Source organism: Hakea prostrata, chromosome 3 (genome assembly GCF_041222555.1).
Source record: "Hakea prostrata isolate BN-2017 chromosome 3, UWA_Hpros_2, whole genome shotgun sequence".
NCBI lineage: Eukaryota > Viridiplantae > Streptophyta > Magnoliopsida > Proteales > Proteaceae > Hakea > Hakea prostrata.
This window is the reverse complement of record NC_142602.1, coordinates 60,814,247-60,836,659: the sequence shown is the minus strand read 5'-3', so window position 1 is coordinate 60,836,659 and position 22,413 is coordinate 60,814,247. Positions and strand designations below refer to the sequence as shown.

Here is a 22,413-nt window from a genome sequence, read left to right as displayed (position 1 = left end):
CCAAAAACCCTGCATAAAATTTCATCGAAATTACCGAAACGCCATGGTCTCGTTGGTAATAGCCGATGTGAGCTGTTGGATCTCCGGAGCCATCGAATGTTGAGAAGGTAGGCAAACGGAAGTTATGGGGAAACCGATATCCCGCAATTGGCTCAGCAAAAGGAGTCTTCCGAATGACTAAGTAAATATCCTTAGTTATTCTTCCCTTAGCCAACTGCCCTAATTTCTCATTGATGTTGGCCAATTCTTGACCAATCTGGGTCGAGTGATCTTCAGCAATATGATCACGACCTCGATTAACACGATCATCCCGTGCTACTCAATCATCACGAACAGCCCGTCCTTCCCGAGCATTCCTCTCGTCACGAACTGCTCGATCATCACGAACGGTTCTTCTGATAGTGGGTGAGTGAGTTCTTACCCCTGTATCCAACCAATCAGTTGTACTCTCTTGCGGTCTATCGAACCGATCGCCTCGCCTCAGTTGATCATCGATCCTCCGAAGTCCTCGGTCTCCTTCACGGAAATTCTGATCAACATTCCGGTCTTCAGCCATTCTCTGGTCACGTGGCAATGCACGTCTCCCTGAATCGCGTTGATCAGCCTCTTGTGGTAAAACCACTCGTCTGGTGAGCACGCGGAGTGCTTGGCTCACCTCCAAGAGTTGAATCTTTACCTGATCCAATTGATCTTGGATTGTATCAGGAGGAGCATTACGTCCTCCCTGGCCATCATCCACTTCGATAGGATTTTGGCTTTCCTGGGGAATATCTGGATTATTCACTCCAGGTATCCCGAACACCGAGAATTGCGTTGTGCGGCGGCTGCTGCGCGGCTGCTGATCTAGTCACCATGGCTTTTCAAGTCGTTTCCCACAGACGGCGCCAAATGATGCGTCCAAAATCTGCTCAGCCCTTGGATCTCCACGTGATGTCCTGCAAAACGAAAGCGTTAGATGTGGCCCGACCGCTGGGGTTGGGAGTCCACCTCCGAAGGCTAAGTCAATTGATGAACTTAATCACAAACGGCTCTGCTAGAAGCACAGAGCTAATGAATGAAGAACTGGGAAAGGTGATCTAGATAGCAGAACGCTGATAGTTTAGGTCTATTAGTATGTATCTGAACCTGAGTCTCAGATAGTATTCTTTTTGATCGATTGATCCCTTCCTCACCTTGTATGGTAGTGAGGTTTATATAGAGTGTACCTTCGAATCTCCTTCGTTGGATGCACTTGAGCCTTCTTCCGGTAGTCGTTGGATCTCATCAGTTAGATCCGTTGAGCGATAGACTTCTACTAGTTTGGGCTAGTAGAGGACTCCTGAGATAACCTTTAGGTTATGCGATGGTTATCCCTTCGATAATGATTATCCGCAGTCGTCAGTTTGAGTCTGCCGCCATCAGGGTGATTGCCCTAATCCATAAGTAAGATTAGGGCACGCTTGCAGCCGAATAAGCTTTCTTCTTCAGCAAGCCATCTTCCGGATCCGGTTCGCTCGGGAGCGATTCGGTTTTCTCCGTCTCGACCGGGGTCGAGGGTCGGACCAGGTATGAACCCGGTCTGATCATAAACTCTCCATATCACAATCTGACACGAGTAACTCTTCCTTTAAAAATATCTACCCCCAGATATCGAGTAGGAAAGAGTGCAATTGGGATATTTAATATGTCTACAATTTTCTATTTTCGACTAGGAGCACACGTCCAAAAAAAGCTTACTCTTCTCAAAATTGATATGTTGACCCGAAAATTCTTGATACTTCAATAAGAAAGTTTTCAAAGGTTTAACATAACATAAAGAAGAATTTGAAAAAATAAAAATATCATTAGCATACATTAGTACGGAAGGAACTTCTACTCCCCTGGGACCTGGCAAAGCTCTCAATCTACCAGCAGCTATCAAAGAATGAAGGCCCCTGCATAGTACCTCTTCTGCAAAAAGAAAAATAAGAAGAGATAAAGGGTCCCCTTGTCGAAGCCCTTTCTTAACTCCAAAGAATCCAACTAGTCCTCCATTCAATAAAACTAAGATTCTAGTAGTCTGAAGCATCTTATGAATCCAACAAACCTATCTATTTGAAAATCTGAAAGCCTTCAAAACCAAGAATAAAAACTCCCATCTCAACTCCAAAGAATCCAACTAGTCCCCCATTCAATAAAACTAAGATTCTAGTAGTAAGCATCTTATGAATCCAACAAACCTATCTATTTGAAAATCCGAAAGCCTTCAAGACCAAGAATAAAAACTCCCATGATAGAGTATCTTTAATTCCCATCCCTCCCCCTCTAATAGAAAAATGTAAAATATTTGTATAAAATCAATTTATAACCGCCCACCGTGGGGCTCGAACCCACGACCACAAGGTTAAGAGCCTTGCGCTCTACCAACTGAGCTAGACGGGCTAATTTGTTATTGGGAGCTGGCGAGTTGATATTATGTGGGGGGGGGGGATATTACTATCGTTAATAAGTATAAACTCACATAAAATTGAGGATAGTTTTGGAATTTTGAAATTATCCCATCATGAGTTAACAGAAATTGCCAAGGGGGAGTACCATTATACAATTTTTTATGTGACTTTTTGGGGGGTGTGTATGTCAATTTGATATGCTTTTAGGGTGTCTCTACTGTTTACCCTATATCTTGGGTTCCACTCTAATATTCCCAAAACATAAATTAAAAATACCAAAATTTGAGAATTAGAATGTATCTTCATTTTCTCTCTTTTTATGGGGTCTTATTTGTGGAATGTGCATTATCAGTGGTGCCAAAGGAGAAGATAGAAAGTCAAATAATCTTTGAATTTCTTTATTATTATCCTTGCATATTTGTATCAACGTGTGGGAATTGAGGTTTGTCTAGGCCATCTTATGCATACCTCTACTATATCCTAAGAGATGTAGTTTTTACTTATAATTTGAATATAAGGCAGGCTTCGCCCCTGACCCGAGGGAATTCAAACTTTTGACTTTAATTTAAAAGATTTGTTGAAATTTGAATTGGTTAATAAATCAATTAAAGGATAATTAATAGAGAAAATTGCACTGGCACCCCAAAATGCAGGCCTTAAAGCACTGACACCCCACTTTATGTTTAAAAAGCACAGAGACCCCAAAATTGGATTTTCATGGGATATATTTGTCAAATTTGTCACTGAAAACAGTTACCCCTCACAATCAATGCAATTTGAAGAGTTTGAAGATATTACCTAACAAGGGGTGTGACACTTTACCCCTTGTGTGAATGTGATGCAATGAAGAAAGAATACTCAAAAATGATGCACCATTAATGAAGTTCCAATGGCCTTCAATAACTCCAAGCTTGACTCCAATTAAGTTGCTTGACAACTTTGGAATGTCCTTCAAAGTTGGATGGAGTTGAAAGGCAAGTGATAAATGCTAGTTCACCAATTTTGAGAGCTTTGAGAGTTGTGAGATAATAAATGCTCAATAGGCAAGGTAGAGACTCTCAAATGAGGGTGGTTGGGCTTATAAAGAAGGCATTCAATTGTTTGGCCCAACCTCAAAATGGATAGAAATTTATGTGAAATTTTAGTCCAGACGGACGTCTGTCCGTTTGACCAGACAGATGTTCATCTCAAATTTAGCAATTAAAAATATAGCCATTAGGATAAGTTGGGAACCAAATGAACGTCTATCTGGCTTGCCTTAGCAAGACGAATATCTATCTGGCTAGACGAAAAATCCGTCTGGTACTCTGTGACTAGAAGAATGTCCGTTTGAAGTACAGAGTGCACAAAAATGTTAGGACAGGGGCTTGATTGGGTTTTTGGTGTTTCTAGCCAACTCTAAGCCTCATACAATTCTTTAATATATCCTAGGTCAGTCTAGTGACATGAGATACATATAATTAAGTGTGATTACATATGAGTGTATGTGAATGTATCCTGAGTCCCTAATTCATCTAAGTTTTGAACTTGACTTGATTTCCTATCTTTTTGTGCTTTGATCTTAATGCTCATCTTGACCTTTGTTCCTTGTCTAAGATTACTTCAGCTTGAGCATCTGGTGAGTTTGGTCCAATGAGTCGAATTTGATCCACTTGTTTTAATAATGAGATGGATAATCATAACTTAATGTAGACATTAGTAATTAGTGTTTATTATCATCAAAACTAATGGAGGCTGATGTGGCAATACTAACATGGCATTTCCCAACGGTGATCATACTGCACTTCCCACAATTTCAATTATTTGTTTGTCCAGGTTAGTATTGCATTTATTTCGTATCTCAATTTTAAGATTTATGTATACCAATGACAAGGCCTAGACATTTCTAACTTGGGCTAAGCCACGCAGTTCAGATGAAGTGGAATACTTTATATTTGCAATATACTTTACAGTAAATGACTAAGCGGTATGAAAATTCTCTTTTATTATTCTCTTTATCAACAACGGTTTTTTTTTTATTTAATCCCTACATCATGACTCAACTAGACTTCAAAAGAAGAAGAAGAAGAAGAAGAAGAAGAAGAAATTCCTCAAAAGCAATTTAGTTAGAATTTTCATGGTTTACTTTTTGGTTATGGATCAAATCTTTGCACATGATTTTGTTTGGCTTTGTAGTTTTTCATATGAGGAAAATTGAGTTTTCTCCTTCTCTGGGCATGTAAAATTCTTAAAACAATTTTAGTCTATTATATTCTTATTTAGATTCACATTTGATTCCTTTCCAAATTTAATGGATTCAATTGGCCATCAAGTGTTGTTCTTGACTACTTTGATTAGGTCATTAAATTGAATTATATGGGTGAGGATTCCAATTTTAAATGTTAACAACTATACAGTTAATTTGAATTTTGGGAAATTTTGAAGAATGAGCTTTCGCAATAGGAAGAAGAGAGAGCATACAACATGGCACACATTTGGTGGCCAAAACAACTGGTATATATTCTTCTTCATGGTTCATCATCAGGTTCTAAATAAGATTTTTCTTTGTACAATAGAGAATTTGGTAATGATTTAACAGCCTTTCCATATGGATTGATCATCATTTTTTTTTCTCTTTTTTTCTTGGCATTAAGATTTTTGAACAATTTTAGTTTTTCACATCATTTTCACCCTTTTCTTGGGTTCACAACCTTAAAATTGATATCATATTGTTTTGTGGGCTCTAACGGTGAATTATTGGGTATTCAATCGTATAGGTCTTTAACTCAAAATGGTCTAGCATTTGGAATAGGAATTTATTCCAAGAGTTCTATTGACGTCTTTTATATATATATATATATATATATATATATATATATATATATATATATATATATATATATAAAAAAAAATGCATGGGTGACATAAGTGCATGGGTGACATAGCGCGTATGCGAGAGCCACACACGCGGAAGAGCAAACGAATCGTTTAGTCTCCTCACCGTAGACATCAAGACATTTTTTTTTACCATAGTGTGTGTGTGTGTGTGTGTGAAGATTCCTTCGGTGATTAACAGAACTGGGTTCTGCATGAAGGATGTGAGGGTCAAGTGACTAGATGAACTATGTGGTGACACTTTTAAAATTATCAAGTAATAAAATCTTCAAATCCTCAGATTTGATTTAAACTTCTGTTACTCAAAATCCTTCGATGGCACCATCACATGCCTTTTCGATTCTAATTTAAGAACTTTACAGAATCAAGATGCCCAGCCACTAACCACGCTGCCCTTACGCACAAAGCAAGCTGGACTTACTTGCAGGACTTTAGGACCGGCACATCAGATATCTGTATTGTTCAAAAATCAGCCAGTACTCAGGCCTTATAGGAGGAATTTTATGCCCAGATTTATCCTTATAACAAAAATTATAACTTCATCTTTAGCTTTAAAACGTTAAAACTTGATAAAAACAGAGATCAGCAGAAATAAATACAAGAAAAAGAATTTACAGATGCAACTATTGCTATTGATGCATGAAGTGAAAAAATTCGTAGAGGGGCCTAGGAGAGATGATAGAAGCACGACTGTAGGCTTTCATCCTCAAATCCCTCCTCTACTAAATTAAAAAACAAAATAAAAAGAGGCAGAAACAGGCCAAGAAACTACATCTCAATTACTCAGGGTTCCCTTTTGGGTTCCCAAAAAACCGTAAATAAACTAAGTAGGAAAAGAAGTACTAACCATTGTGAAGAAGATTGTTCACTATATCATAGGCAAAAGTATTACAAAGGCAGAGGTGGAGGTTCCTCGCTAACCATTACAGAAAATAAAAACAAAACCTCAGTTCACTCTTACAGATCCTTTCTTTCCTTTTGTCTTTTCTCTCTTGATCTCTCTTTTCTCTCTCTGGATTCTAGGATTCTTCTCTCTCTTCGCTTGTTACAAATGAGCTCGAGGTTTGCTTATAAAAGGAAACTACAGAGAAAAAGACAAAAAGCAAAAAGCAAATAGTAACTACATTATCTTTGTATTACTATTCATTGAGACATCGTTATTTGCTGATATTTCTTCATTGTGTACGTGGATACTTTCACTTTTCATGAATAGTGGTGATGTCTACTATTCCTCTTTTGTCTTTTCATTGTTTTACTGTTCCTAGACAGTTTTGTCTTTCTTCTTCTTGAGAAATTTCCAATATGTCCCGCGACTGTTCATCTTATCAATAATTGTGCTGACGCAGGAAAATTATGTTGGAGTGTTTTGTTGTTGTAGTGTTGTTCTAGAGTCTCCTCAAGGCATTCCATGTGAATAGTAAATTCACTATTTTCGTCATTAATTTGACTCAGTGTGTTAACCCGATTTTATCCAGCAAGGTTTTTACTGGGTTGGTTTTTACTATCCAACAAAGTTTACCAAATATTTTTCATGGTTGATACTACCATGGAGTCTTTTCTTTCCCAACTCACGGGGTTACAGACAGAGATGTGGTTTTACATGGTCGTCTAATGAACCATGTGGTCCTTTATAGGTTGGGCCAAAATCTTAGTGGTTTTGCTAAGGTCCACTAAAACCATGCCTTAGTTTTACGTCATATGGTTGTGAGACGGATGGTGAGGGAATCACCCCTTTATTCAATCTACATTACCAGTAGATTTTGTGATGCTGACGGAGACTTTCCTTCGTTGTGTCTTCGTCGTACAATTTCATATTCAGAGTCTTCTTGTGGGGACAATGTTCTTTCTTGTTCGTCTTGTGGGTTTATGGGCCCACGATAGCTTCCGCTGTATTGTGTGAATTTTTGTTGGAGGAGAGCTTCTATATCACCAAGTATTTCTGTTTTGAAGGCTTCCATTGGAGATTGTGAGCTAGAGCCTGTGATATTTGTTCAACTTGTTGAGCAGAGCTTGCAGATGGAGTAACTTGTGCTTTGTAAAGTTGTAAATCAGCTAAGAGGCTTTTGTTCGAAGCTTATAAATGCTGAATTGTTCTTTCCTTTGTAGTATTATCCATTTGTAACTTGTTTATTCTCATAGAACAATTGGCTATTTGATCCAAGAGTTCCTTGTTTTTGTTCTTGATTGGCTCACATTGTATACAAGTTGTGTTTCTCTGAGCCATGTTGGAGAAAGAAGGTTGTTGAGGAGGAGCATTACGTAGTTTTGGATATACGTAATATGTTGGGCCAATCATTGACTTGGCAAAGATTTGTGCTTGTTCGAGGGTTTCGTATCCTTGGAAGAGAGGATTGGGATGACCCTTTGTAGCTTCTATAACATCTTCCCAATCAAGAAAGATGCCAATATTGTGTCCCTGGTAGACGACGTAGAACTTCGCCTTGCTTTTCTTTGTTCTTAGTTGTCCGTATAAGAAAGCAGCAGCATATATGGCATTTGCTAATCCTGAGATAACTTTTTGTTGAGAGATGCACTTGTTTGCATTGTACCATATGTTGTCCAAACATATTTGCTCTTCATCACTAATCATATATCCATTACTATTTTCAAACTTCATGTGAGAATTTTTGAACAGAATATGTCATCCAAAGTTTATGGTTTCTGGGGAGAGGGAATTCTGTGTGGTGATAAAGAAGGGAATGTGCGACCTGCACTGGTATTTGAATTACCTATTGTCCCATTATGTTGGCGGGTAAACGTCGTGTTTGTGAAGAGAATGTATTATTCAATATTTGTGAGGAGGTTATCAGAGGAGAAGCTATAGAGCTTTGTTCCGGAGTTGTATTACTCCTTTGTATGAGATCTCGAAGCATGTATAGTCATAGAAATAAAAGTTAACCAGGGTCTTGTAGAATCTGGTGTATACGTGATAATAAATTTGCAGTTTTGTTATCTACTCCCTTTATATGTTCTATTGTGATTTTATATCCCCTGTTATAAAAATGGTTTCTCAAAAGAACCCATCTCCTATGCTGTATTTTTCTTTCATTCAAATTATTGTATGCTTTGACTATGGCTTCACAGTCTTCGAATTGTAAAAGATCTATTTGTTAAAAATATTTCAAAACAATCTAGTCCTTTTAATAAGGCATCAATCTCATATTCAATAGAAGTTAATGTCTTCACACTAAACTCCCCAAAATTATATCTATTGATTTCCTCAGTAGACTTGGGATGTTGTTCTGATAGTTTAATCTTCAGAATGGCTCCCCAGCCATCTTCACAACCAATAGTTTCAATTATTCTATAGTATTTATCTGTGGGTAAACGTAAGGATGGTATATTAGTAAAAAGATTTTTAATCTTTTGTACTAAAAGTATGTCTTGATTATTCCATATATGTTTTCCATTTGGTGATGTTTTATGATATAAAGGTCCTAAATATTTTCTTAAATTTTGAATAAAAGGTCTAGCTTGATTTGCTAGTCCTAAAAATGACCTAATTTGTGTTATGGAAGTTAACTTATTAGGAAATTCTTTTATTTTTGTGGCAATATGTGGTTGTAGTTTTATTGTTCCATTGACTAATTCCATTCCTAAAAATTTTATGTATTGTTTTCCTATTTCCATTTTCTTTTTGGAAATGATTATGCCATTATTCATGAATTCAAAAAAAATTATTTTCAGATGGCTTATATGTTTAGGGAGTTTTGCTATAGACTAAAATATCATCAATATATACTATAGCAAATTTCCTGTGTTTAAGAAATATTTCATCCATTCGTCTTTGAAAGACAGATGGGGCATTTCTTTTAATCCCAATGGCATAACTAACCATTCGAAATGACCTAAGGTTGTTGAGAAAGCTGTCCATTCAATTGATTCATTATGCATATTTATTTGGTGAAAGCCTGATTTACAATCAAATTTGCTAAAAATTGTATAGTCTTGTGTGTAACTTAGCAAATAATCCCGTTCAGGTATTTTATACGAATCTTCATGAGTATTATTATTTAGTCTTTTATAATTTATAACCATTCTAGTTTTTCCTCTAATTTGTTCAGCATGATTATTTACTATAAAAGTGGCACTAGAATGTCTAGAGTTTGATTTTTGAATTAATTTAAGTTTTATTAATTCTTTCATATGTAATTCAAATTCTTCATTATCTTTTGGGGTATATTTAGCTTGTCCTGTATCTATTCTCATTTCATTATTAATTATATCTAACTTACATATTGGTTTGATATGTTCCAATGTTATAAAGAATTCTCATTTCCTATGATTTCTAATTTTTCTAAATTTCTAATTATCTGTTATGTTTTATTATTTGATTCTATATTATAGTATAAGGGTTTTCCAACAATTAAATTTTCAAAGTGTTCAAGCTCTATTATGCAAAAATCATATATTGTTCATTTTTCTAATGTTTCTTCAATGTGTTCATTAGATTGTAGTTGTAGTGGAGGCAATCCACATTGATTTCGAGAACACTCACAATTTGGAGTTATAGGTTTTTTACGTTTAGTTGTTGTTGTTGTTGTTACTATACCACCACGAAGAGCTATGGACTTTGATACAAAGAATTATTTATCAAAAATTGTGGGAGTAAGGGTTGAACCGTCAAAGACAAGAAGAGTTTCTTTTGTAAGAAGTATACCAGAACTCTTAAGGAAGAGAAATTGTAGTCCAAGAAGCATATCAATATGAGAGGACATGTCATATTTGATAGAGATCATGTGGATAGGGTATTGTATGTTATAGTGTTTGCAATGATCTCTAAAAGAAATGGTAGAAGGTTTTAGTTGATGAGTATAATAATGTGGGATGTTATCTATACCATAGCTAAGAGTAGATTTGGGATTGGGTATAGGTTCAATATCATCATTAACGACAAATTTTGAAGAAAGGAGATTCTTAGTACAACTAGTGTCAACGGTTGCCATAAGAAAATTTTCTTTATTATTATATGGCACGGTGAGTTTAACCTTGACATTAGAAGAGTACTGAAAAGTAGATTGTTCAATGTGAGAAACAGATTCAGTGATTAATTCATCATGGAACTGTTCAATGGGTGTTAATTTGTTCAGAAGGTTGAGAAAATCGAAGCATATTAGTTATGTATTGAATTTGTTGTTTTATTTCAGCGATTTGTGTGTCAAACTTTGTATTCATATTTGTAAGTTGTGTTTTAATATCTAAGACATCATTTTTAATACTAGCAATATCAGATTCAATATGTGTTATATTGGTATTTAATTGTTGAATTTGATGGGTATGTGACTGTGTGGTTTGTTCTAATTGAATAAATCGTAAATCTGAAAGAGTTGTTGTAGATGGAAGATTTTGAGGAAGAATTATACTCGAAGGAGATGTTGATGTTTTAGGGAAGGGTGAAGGTTTTCCTGTTAAACAGGATTTACATGCTTCTTTATAACATATATTACATTGATATCTATTTTGAAGTGATGGCCAAAAGCCACAATATATACATCATATGTGTAAATTTTCTTTATTATTTTCTCAAGTATGTTGACAAGTTGTCATTTAATAAATATGAGTTAATGTAAGGTTGTGGAATTGTTCTTCGACTTGTGGTATTTCCTCGATTTCTTGTTCAAGATCTTCAACATCTAGTTGTATTTTTATTATACTATATATACTCTCGGTATCGGATACATCAATATCCACTTCTAATAATGCTTGGTTTGTATTTTGTACTAAGTATGCATTTCTAGTATATGTATTTTATAAGTTTGGGCAACTATTACTAAATGTCATGTATTACCGCATGTATAACATTTTAATTGTTTAGTATATGTTCGTTTTGGATCATATCTCCTAACATGTTTATCTTTATCTAAAAATAGTTTTTTAGAAATAGATTTTCTTATAGAGTAATTATATTTTCTAGGGTTATTTTGACTATTATAGCTTCTTTATGGTCTTTGTTCATATTGATGGTTTCTCATTTGTTAATATTATTTTGCTTGTTTCCTATGAAATGGTATATGTATATTGTATTGTTGTGGTACATACATTATATCACAATAATTATTTTCTCTTTTTAATTATTTTTGTGCTAATTGAATCGCACATTTTGCTTTTAATATTTCCATTATAAATTCCATTTTTATTCCTAGGCCTCGTATATCAAATCTATTTTTTCTTTGTTCATCTAAGGGTTCATAGAATTTATTCCATTCGTCTAATATTTGTTGGCCTAATACGCCTGGTAGTTTAAGAAATAATTTTGTGCTAATGTCCTTGTCAAAATATAATCCTGCTTTTACACTATGATACATATAATCATTACAAAAATGTTTAATATATTTATAGTCTATTAATGACATTTGTTCTATTGTTTTTAAGGCATCTGCTTGTTTAGTAATATTTTCTATATTTGGATCTTTTCCTATTATAATTTGTCCTATATAATTTAGAAAATTAAATGGATTATTTTCCATTGTTAGTAATTGTTGATATTCAGGTTGAAATTGTTGTTTATATTTTTCCCAGATTGCTTTTGCTAAATCACCTAGATAAGTTTCTAAGCGTACAAATAATTCTTCTGGGGATAAGTGTTCTATATCAAAAATTTTATAAATATCATTTACTACCAATTGTTTCCATACACTAATTACTGAGTTCCATTTTTGTGGGTCATGATATGTTAGATTTAAAATTGTTCATGTTCTCATATTTTGGAATTGTTTTGGTTCATCTGTTGTGTTACATCCACCCAGCTGGTATCCTATCTGGCATACCCAGGATGTGATCCACAACCCGAAGATCCAGATCGAGCGGCCATGCCTCCCACATACACGATAACATAATCATGAACAATATAATCAATGTTTAAAGTAAGCAATAAACAGATCAAATGAATAAGAAAAGATAATCAATCAAAGTACGGAAATATCAAGTATCAACTTCTCATAAAAGTGATCTCAAGGGGAAGGAGTGATCAGAAGTCACCCCTTCAAAAATAGCGGAAAGGTGGTTAATTGAACTAAATTACAAATTCGTATCAAGAGTAAATCCATTAGAATTAAAGACAATATATCCATAAGTTTTACAGCCATCCAAGGAAATGGGGCACTACGCAAAGGTTTCTTCAATCCTAATGATTGTTTCTTCGTAAGTATGGATGAAGTGGACCCAGCGCGGCCGCTCCCTCACTAAGGTGGGGCTAACCCTGGTACAAACCATAATCCTCCTCGGCACAATAATCCTGACTCTCATCGTAGCCATCACTCGAAGGGTAGTATGCGGGATCATAGCTTGGGTGGTAGTGTGCGCCATTAGAGTCTTCTGTACCTGCAGGATAATCTAACAAATTGCACGAAAGGAATGAGTTCAAAAGAACTCAGCAAGGCAAGTCGTTTCATAATACACAGTTCATTCGATACAAGTCACAACATGATGCAATATGATATGAGACAATGATGATATATGATTCTAACCTTAAGTATGCTAGTCTCTAAGGTAGACATGCTTTAAGTCATAGCACCATACTTCTTTAGGTCGTCTGTCACTCCCCCTCAATCATATAGATATCTTGGGTTTGCCAGGGGAATTGGGTAAAGTCCTCATCAAACCATGGTTGGGGATTCAGTCACCACTCTCTCACATCACCATTGGTATAAGTATTGGCGCATGTCACGGCGAAGCCTAGCCCAATGCAAGTCATCTACTCAGTCGTATCATGTTAGATCCGGATACTTTCCCTATGGCACCGACCAACTTGGTTTCGTATCCTTCACACTAGAGTCAGCGTATCCTATGGCACCAACCAACTCGGACTACGGACTCATCAACCCTATTGGTCATCCACAAATGCTAAATGGAAGCTCTCACGTCCTCTCAAGGATTAGTTACCGGTCTTGAGCCCCGTGAGCCCAGGTCTATCCATTTGCAACCCTACCAATAAATGGCCCCTTTCGGGTATCCGCAGTATGGTTTAAGTCCTCTCACGGAGTGGATACCGGTCTTGAGCGCCCATCAACCATACTCTACCACGGGTTGTTTGGTCTCAACACCCTTCCGATTAGGGTCTGATACGACAAGGATAATCCCAACCATACACCTAGACAATCCTATGCATGTCATCCAACAACCCTGAAAAGCGTCGATGGACACCTTCGGAGAATATCCCATACTACTCCCTCCGATGTCTAAGGACAGAAGTGTCGGAAGGACACTTCCCAATCCCAAGTCATACATAGTCAATCACAAGCTCAATCTCATCATATCATACTTAATCAATGATTCATCATATAAACAAAGGCATATCATTACATGATTGATCATATATAAAATCATAAAGTATAATTAAACATGATATTCCAAATGATATGTAACATACTACTATTGATAAGAATGCATAGAATAGTCAGGTATGATAAAGGAATATACATAGGAATATAACCATTGAGTTCTTAAAGTATAAGCATGTTTACATAATTAACATACTTGACTTAACGACCGTCCTTACCTTAATCGAGTCGTAAACAAAATCAATGACCACCAAGAATAGTCCTAGAAATCAGTGTTGGTACCCTAGACAACGTACAAGTAACATCAAAGAAGAAAACAGTCGAATCGGAGGTCAAACGAATCAATTCGGCCAAGTACAGGGATGTTCTCATATCTTGGTTGACTGGCTTGGTCGACTGTCAGTCGACCAAGCAGCCGACCAAGACTTGTTAATCAGTGGGCAGAAATGAAGACTTGGTCTGAAACTGACCTTCCGGTGCTCCGAGCGACACGAAATTTGGAGGGCATGTTTATAACAGTATGAGGATACTACACATTAAATTTCATGACGATCCAACGGTCCAATTAAAAATGCCCAATTCAAAGTCTTATGTTCTATATGATAGATATTAAGAATCGCATTGGAATTGTAAAGAGTGATAGGAATCAATCAATTGAATGTTAAGAATCAAATTAGAATCCTAAATTCATAGTAATCTAGACCTATCATGCATTTATATATCAGTTTTGAATCAAGACAAGGTTGAGATGGAGGGAATCAAAGTAATGAAGTGCAAGTAATCTTAATGGAATTATAACATAGCAAGAATGGGGTGATAATCATGGGATTGATTGGGGAAGACTCATGGTTAAGTGTTTGCAAGGTTGTAGCACTTCAATCATGGTCTTAAGATCATAATTTGGTAGAAAATGAATAGATTAGAATAAGAATAGAAGGAATCATACCTTTAGTTGATGATTGGTGTGCAATACTAATGATTGGAGTCAAAGATCTTCCCAAACACCAAGAAAAGCCCAAGAGAGTGTCCAACTTCGTGCTCTAGAGTGCAAATGATTAGCTTAGGTCCTCATTCACGAGTTCCAAAAAGGTAGGGGCAAAATGGGAAGTGATTTCGTAAAAAAACAAATTCCATTATTGCTGGTTGACTAGTTGGTCGACTGTCAGTTGACCAAAGATGACAACAACTTCAGGAATGGATTTGGAAGGCCAGACAGATCCGAATTGAGTTGGGTTTTCTCTTACAAGTCAATCAATAAGTCTAGTTTCAAGAAATACCTTCGGATTGATCACGGGGGTCCAATAAGTACTTCAACTAATTCAATCTTCATCGGTGCGTAGATTTTCACTCAACACTGACAATGTACTTAGATAAGGGGCATCATTGTCAATGTCCAATGGCTCTAGATCAAGCATCGAATCTTCAACTAAGAGGGCACACAAGTCTCTTCTACCACCACTTCGGGTCTTTGGACCTGCAACAGTATAAAATCTGGGCCGGGTGGGTTAGGATAGGGCTGGATTTTACATGTTGGGTATCTTATTTCTCTAGATTTTCATTGTAATGATGTGGGATTATTATTTCTATATGTTGGTGACTAATATACATCTGTGGGTTTTGCAGATGGTCTTGGTAAATTTGTTCCTGATGTTTCTTGTTGAGAATCATAGGTTTGGTTTTGACCAACACTACTTTGTGATTCTTGTCCATTAACGTATTCAATATCATTTTGTTCATTGTTTAAGATTTCTTATATGTATTTGACTTCAGCGTCGATAAGATATTCATTATATAGTTCTATAACGGACTCTGTTTCTATGTTAGAGTGTGTATCTATCATTTTTTCTTTTTGTGATCCTTTAATTCTATCCTGTTTTATTTTTCTATTTCTTTCTTCTATAATTTTAATACATATTGCTAAATTTGCTTTCATATTAGAAAATGATTATCCATTTTTTTCATGTATTCATCAAAGTTTTCCATTATATCTACTTATTTATTCACTAACGGATTTTGTATCCGTATCATTTTTAAATTGTAATACGGTTTTATAATTAGTGAATTTGATTATTGTGTCTCCTTTAACTGTTTGATATGTAGAATGTTCTGAAGGAGTTATTGTGGTTTGAATATCATTTTGTATTATTTGTGAAATATTCCAAGGTAATCCTACATATTCTAATGAATCTATTTTGGGTGGTGTTATGGCTTTAACAACTTTACTTGCCATACTTTCAACTATATCTTGTATATTTATTTTATAATTTGTTGTCGAGTTTTGCATTCTCCTAAGAGTCATGTACAAAGTATAAGATTATTTCCTGAAAATCCTTCATATCCTTTGGTTTGTATTCCAATTTGTATATTATTTATAAATGCTTCTTTATCTATTAGCATATCAGGTGTGAAAAATACTAATCCTACATTGTTGTTCATATCTACTTCCATTAATTGTATTATTGAATTTGTATTTTTCCATCTTGAATCGTATATTGTTACTAAGGCTTTTGTTCCTAAATGTTTTCTTGTAAGAGATTTTATTCCAACCACAAATATTCCAGTGTGTATTAGTTTAATATTTTTTTGTTTTAATAATGTTTTTAGTTCTTTGTCTACTATTGGTAATCTAACTGTTTGTCCTTCTAAACAACTTATGATTTCTTCATTTTTATATTTTATGAATACTGTATCTCTTGGAAATTTAGCTGCGTTATATAATGTTTTTGGATTTAATAGATTTAATGCGTTATTCCTAAAGACTTCTATATTTTTATTTATATCTATTATTTCAGTTATTTTGTTTTCTTGAGGACTATCATATGTTTTAGATGATTGTCCTATCATATTTTTATTATTGGAGAATTTTCTTAACATTTTACTTATTTTTTTGCTATTAAGAAAGTAGCTAATTTATTTGTTTGTTGAGGTATAGATTCTTCTATTGATTTATTAATATTTAAATTTTGTATTTTTGTAAGTATTTCATTTATATCTGTTTTCTTTGGTTGTACGGAGTGTAATTGGAGAATGTCTTGTTGAAGTTGATCTATTTCTTTTAATATTCTAAGTTGTAATAATATAATTACATTATTTTGTCGTATCATAATATTATCTACTTGTTGATGAACTTCATGTTTTGTTAATCCTTCAATATCATTATGATATGTTTTTGCTTCATTTATTATTTGTAAATAAAAAGGATTTGTGTCTTGACTCATGATGCAAATTGTGCTAATTATTTTTGTTTATATTCTAAGATTAGTTTTAATCTATCTATTTGATATCTTTTTACTAAGATTGGTGGTTGATTATCTATTCTCCAAAGTAAATTAACTGGGATATTAACTATGGATTCATTAGGATCCATTTCTACCATTTTCCTTCTAAAATAATTTATTTCATTTTTTGTTTCTTTTATTTTATCTCTTAAGTTTTTTATTCCTCTTAAGTGTCTTAGCCTATCTTGAGTACTCATGTTCCAATTAATTTTATTAAATGTTCGAGTTTTTTTACTTTTTGTTCTACTCTTTCTATTGTTTGCATTATTCCATCACATCTAATATTTACATCATTACTTCTTTTATTTAATAATTCAAAGATTTCTCTATATTTGATATGTCGAGTTTGCTCTTGTTCGAAGAAGAACATTAATTTGTGTATATCTTCACTTGTTGGTAATTGTTGTAACTTTAATTGATTTGTTACAGACATAATTTGTTCTAATTCACTTTTTATATAGTCCTGATTTTGTCTAAGTATTATTAGTTCATTTTTATAATTATTTGTTTCTTGATTTGTTTCTTTAGAATTCATATGTATCACTATCTTCATTATAAACGGGTGTATTTAATTCATTATCTTCTTCATTAATTATAATATGTTCAAAATATTTCATTAAATTACTAATTTTATTAAATAACTTATGATTTGATTTTCCAATTTTATTCATTTGTTTTCTTTCTTTTCTTGTCATAACATCTTGATTAGGATTATGTACTCTATGTTCGAATAATTTATGTAATTTGGTATAATTTTGTCTAATTTTATTTTTTAATTCGATTATTTCATCACAAATATTTTTCTGATATTGTATTTCTATTTTGAGTTCTTGTATTTTTACTTTTATGCATTCCGGTAAAGTTAATATTTTATCATACGGATCATGTCCATATGATATAGCTATTTTATTTTTCATATTTTCTAAATTTTTTTACCAAGATAATTCATTATCTGGATTATCAAAGAAATTTGTAAGACAATATATACATAATTTTTGTCTCTGTAATTTTGTAGCAATTTTTAATTGTTCTTTTTGTGCTTTTAATTTTGTATTGGTGGTTTCAATAGATGAAGATAATTTATCAAATATAATTTCACGAATTTCTAAAGGAAGAATTTTACCCTGTACTACAAGTTGTTCTGGAAGTTCTATATTATTCACAATTGTTTTGTAATATCCAAGTAGACTACAAAAGACTACTTTCATTCCATTATTCGTGTTGCAATTATGCAAAGATACTATAAAGACCGTAAAATTATATACTACTTCTTTCATTACGCAAAATATAAATATCTTTTAGAAAGACTTGTAAAGAAAACTATCTATTATGCATGACTGTGATTGATTAGAAAGCAAACATGTGAATAGTAGGTGAATAGTGAAAGAGAATAGTAAATTTACTAAAACACGCATGATTGTGATATATCAAAATGTCTATTATGTGAACAGTAAAAGGTGAATAGTGAATAGTAAAGTTCAAAAGTCTAAATGTGAATAGTAAAAGATGAATATTGAAAGAGAATAGTACCTTAATAGTAAGTGAATAGTGAGTGAATAGTGAGCAAAGTAAATCTTAACGTGAACAATAATTTTGTGTATTCCTACTCAGTACTACCATCATAATTGACACTTATTTCTTGGGTTTAATGCAAATTACACTAATGCAAATGAAAAGATATTGAAGGGTTTTCTTTTCCCGCGGTCATTACTGGCTTTTTCAATCATCTTGTTTAACATCCAAAGGCGCAAAACACCAGAGAGATAATTTAAGGCACACATGCCGGTCTTATGGTCAACCGTATCTCTGAAATTATAACCGTAGAGGCGACCATACGGATTTACTATTTGCCGTTCCGAAATATAAAAATACTAAGGGCCTTTAGAAAACTCTCTTCGGGATGCATTCCTAAGGAAACTGTCAAGAGACTCCCAGAGTTTGATTTTAAGGGAATTGATGACCTTCATAATATCTTAATGCAATGCGATGCGGTGACATGATCGATAAAAAAAACCAAGCTCTGATTGATATATATATATATATATATATATATATATATATATATATTGTTAATTGTATAATCAAGGAAAAATATGTAAGATCTAGAAAGAACAAGAGGAGATAACATGGTTCGGCCAGAGGCCTACGTCCACGGGAGAAAGGAGGCTGCTTTAGTTTTCATTCATTCTAGGGTTTTACAATGATTCACAATTTATAGGTTTATTTTCACCGCCTTACCCTCTCTACCTGGGTACAGGTTATGACCCGACCCAATACAATTTAACACTCCCCCTTAAGTTGGAGCATGGACATCATGAATGCCAAACTTGCTAAGAAGAAAATGATATTGTTCTTGACTCAAAGCTTTAGTAAAAATATCTGTCACTTGATGCTTAGAAGAAACATAAATTGTTTGAATTTGCCAAGCCTGAAGTTTTTCACGAATCACATGACAATCGATCTCAACATGCTTTGTTCTCTCATGGAAGATTGGATTTGCAGCAATGTGTATAGCCACTTTATTGTCACAAAATAGATACATAGGTTCTGGATGCAAAAATCCTAAATCCTTAAGTAAATAGTGCAGCCAAGTCAATTCACAAGTTGTTGTGGCCATAGATCTGTATTTCTCTTCAGCAGAAGATCGGGAAACAGTTGATTGCTTTTTACTCTTCCAAGAGATAGGACTTGATCCAATGAAAACACAATAGCCAGTAGTAGAACGACGAGAAGTGGCACAACTTTCCCAATCTGAGTCACAATAGGCATTGATGTGTAGGTCGCTAGCAGAAGATAACAAAATGCCTTTCCCTGGACAAGATTTTAAATAGCGCAAAATCTGAAATGCAGCATCCAAGTGAGGTTTTCTAGGTTTCTCCATAAATTGACTGAGAACTTGTACATCATAGACAATATCAGGTCTAGTGACTGTGATATAAATCAATCTTCCAACAAGTCTTCTATATATCTTGTTGGAGTAGCAAGAAGTTCGCCATCTTCACTGTTCAATTTTAAGTTTAGTTCCATAGGACAATTGATGGCTTTGGATCCAAGTAGACCTGCATCATTAAGCATCTCCAAGGTATATTTCCTTTGAGAAAGGAAGATACCTTTAGTTGACCGAGCAACCTCAATGCCAAGAAAGAATTTGAGAGTGCCCAAGTCTTTGATATGAAAGCGACTATGAAGAAACAATTTCAAAGCATTGATGGCAACTTGATTGTTGCCACTAATAATTATATCATCCACATAAACCAAAACAATAGTGATGCTAAACCCACTGGAAGATACAAACAAAGAATAATCAGCTAATGATTGTTTGAATCCAGCAAGTTGTAAAGCAGAAGTGAACTTGGAAAACCAATTGCGAGAAGCTTGTTTTAAACCATATATGGACTTATGAAGACAACAAACTAGATTATTCTCCCCCTTTCGGGAAAAACAAGGTGGCAAAGACATGTTAACTTCCTCATCTAGATCACCCTGAAGAAAATCATTTTTAACATCCATTTGAAAAAGAGGCCAACCTTTAATTGAAGAATAGCAAGGAGCCATCGCACAGTGAATAATTTCGCAACAGGGGAAAATGTTTCTTGGTAGTCAACACCTTCAATCTGAGTAAAGCCTTTGGCAACCAAGCGAGCTTTGTAGCGTTCAATAGAACCATCAGCTCAATATTTAAATTTGTATACCCATTTACACTGGATAGCTACCTTGCTAGGGGGAAGAGGTTGCAAGCTCCAAGTATGGTTTAGCTCAAGAGCCTTAATCTCATTAGCCATTGCAGCACACCATTTGGGATTGTGGGAAGCCTCAACAAAGGAACGAGGTTCAGAATCAGTAGATATACTAGAAAGGAAAGCACTGTGAGTAGGGGAAAAAGCCGAATACGGGAAGTAATTATTGAGAGGATAAGGGCAAGAAGAGAAGCAACATTGCACTGATAGTCGTGGAGGTGAGGAGGAGGGCGAGTAGGACGAGTACTATGACGAAGAGGGACGCTAGGATCATCAGAGTGTGATTCTAGTAAAAAGGGGGGTGGGATAGGAGGAGGAGGGGATATTGGATCATCAATTGCAGGACAAGGAAGGATAGGTGTCGAAGAGGAGTGGGGAGAAGAAACAGATTGAGGGAAGGTTGCATGGTGGTATGGAAATATCGTCTCATAAAATATGACATCCCTACTAGTGAATATCTTACGAGTGACAGGGTTATAAATACGATATGCCTTTTGCCCATATGGATACCCAATAAAAATGCCTAGAATAGCACGTGGAGAAAACTTAGATTGATGAGGAGTTAAATTTCATAACATAAACAACCAAAAACACGAAGATAAGAATACTTAGGTGAAACACCAGTCACAAGCTCATTTGGGGTTTTCCCTTTTAACAACGGGGTAGGGAGACGATTTATGAGATAAACTACAGTCTGAACACATTCCCCCCAAAAAGCTAAAGGTAGATGTGCTTGAAAACGTAAAGCTCGAGCAACCTGAAGGATATGGCGATGTTTGCATTCAACAACTCCATTTTGTTGAGGAGTAGCAATACAACTACGTTCATGAATTATGTCCAACTCATTAAAGTAAGAAGAGAGAGAGAGATAAATTCAAGACCATTATTACTACGAATTTTCTTGACAATGTAACTAAATTGTGTTTTTACCATGCAATGAAATTTTAAGAAGACATTGAGTTTCAGACTTGTGACGCATAAGAAAACCCCAAGTACATTGAGAATAATCATCAACAATGGTAAGAAAATAATGAGCACTAGAAAAAGAAGCAATAGAAAAATCACCCCATATGTCATAATGTAAAGGAGAAAAATGACAATTACTCCATTCAACATGCATTAGAAAAGGTAAACGTGATTGTTTAACAAGAGGACAAATATCACAATGTCGAGGTGAAATGATAACATCAGAAACAATTAAGATAAAAAATTGTGAGGAAAATGAGAAGGATGCCCTAAGCGCCAATGCCACATGTCAAAATTTTGTGAAGGTTGTGAAACAAAGGAAGCAAAATGATCATGAACACGATAAAAGTAGAGACCAGCATGCTTTTCACCAATCCCAATCACCCGTTTCGTGATCATGAACTATATGCTTTTCAATTGATAGAATTAAAGTAGTCAATTAGTTGACAAAACCATGGTAGCCAAATATTATTTTAGAATATGTGGGTGTGGGTGTGGGTGTGTGTTTGTGTGCGTTGATTTAAGAGGAGTTAATGTTTACATATCAATACATCTAACTTAATTTGAAATTAAAATAGAGTTAGACAAGATTAATTTGAAATATCATGTAATATCCCCATCACAACAATAAAAGTCTTACTAGGGGATGCAGGTAAATTATTATTTTGTGTAGCTTGCTTGTTGGCGATACTCACTTTGTGTATTTTTGCATCCATATTAATTTAATTCTAACATGTGTCAAGGAATCAAAGTTCTAAGAATATAGTTGAAGTTACTGCACAATTGTACGTAATGCAACTATTTTTGGATGGACAAATAGGACCAAGAAAACTCTGTAACTTTTTTTAATAAAAAACAAATATGAGTCTCT

General features: G+C 34.6%; 1 non-coding gene across 1 annotated transcript; it reads right to left on the bottom strand.

Annotated features, from left to right (window-relative positions):
* Positions 1 to 2,327: 2,327 nt before the first annotated feature.
* TRNAK-CUU (transfer RNA lysine (anticodon CUU)) lies at positions 2,328 to 2,400 on the bottom strand. The gene has a single exon. It is a non-coding gene; the product is annotated as a tRNA-Lys (tRNA).
* Between the last annotated feature and the right edge of the window lie 20,013 nt (positions 2,401 to 22,413).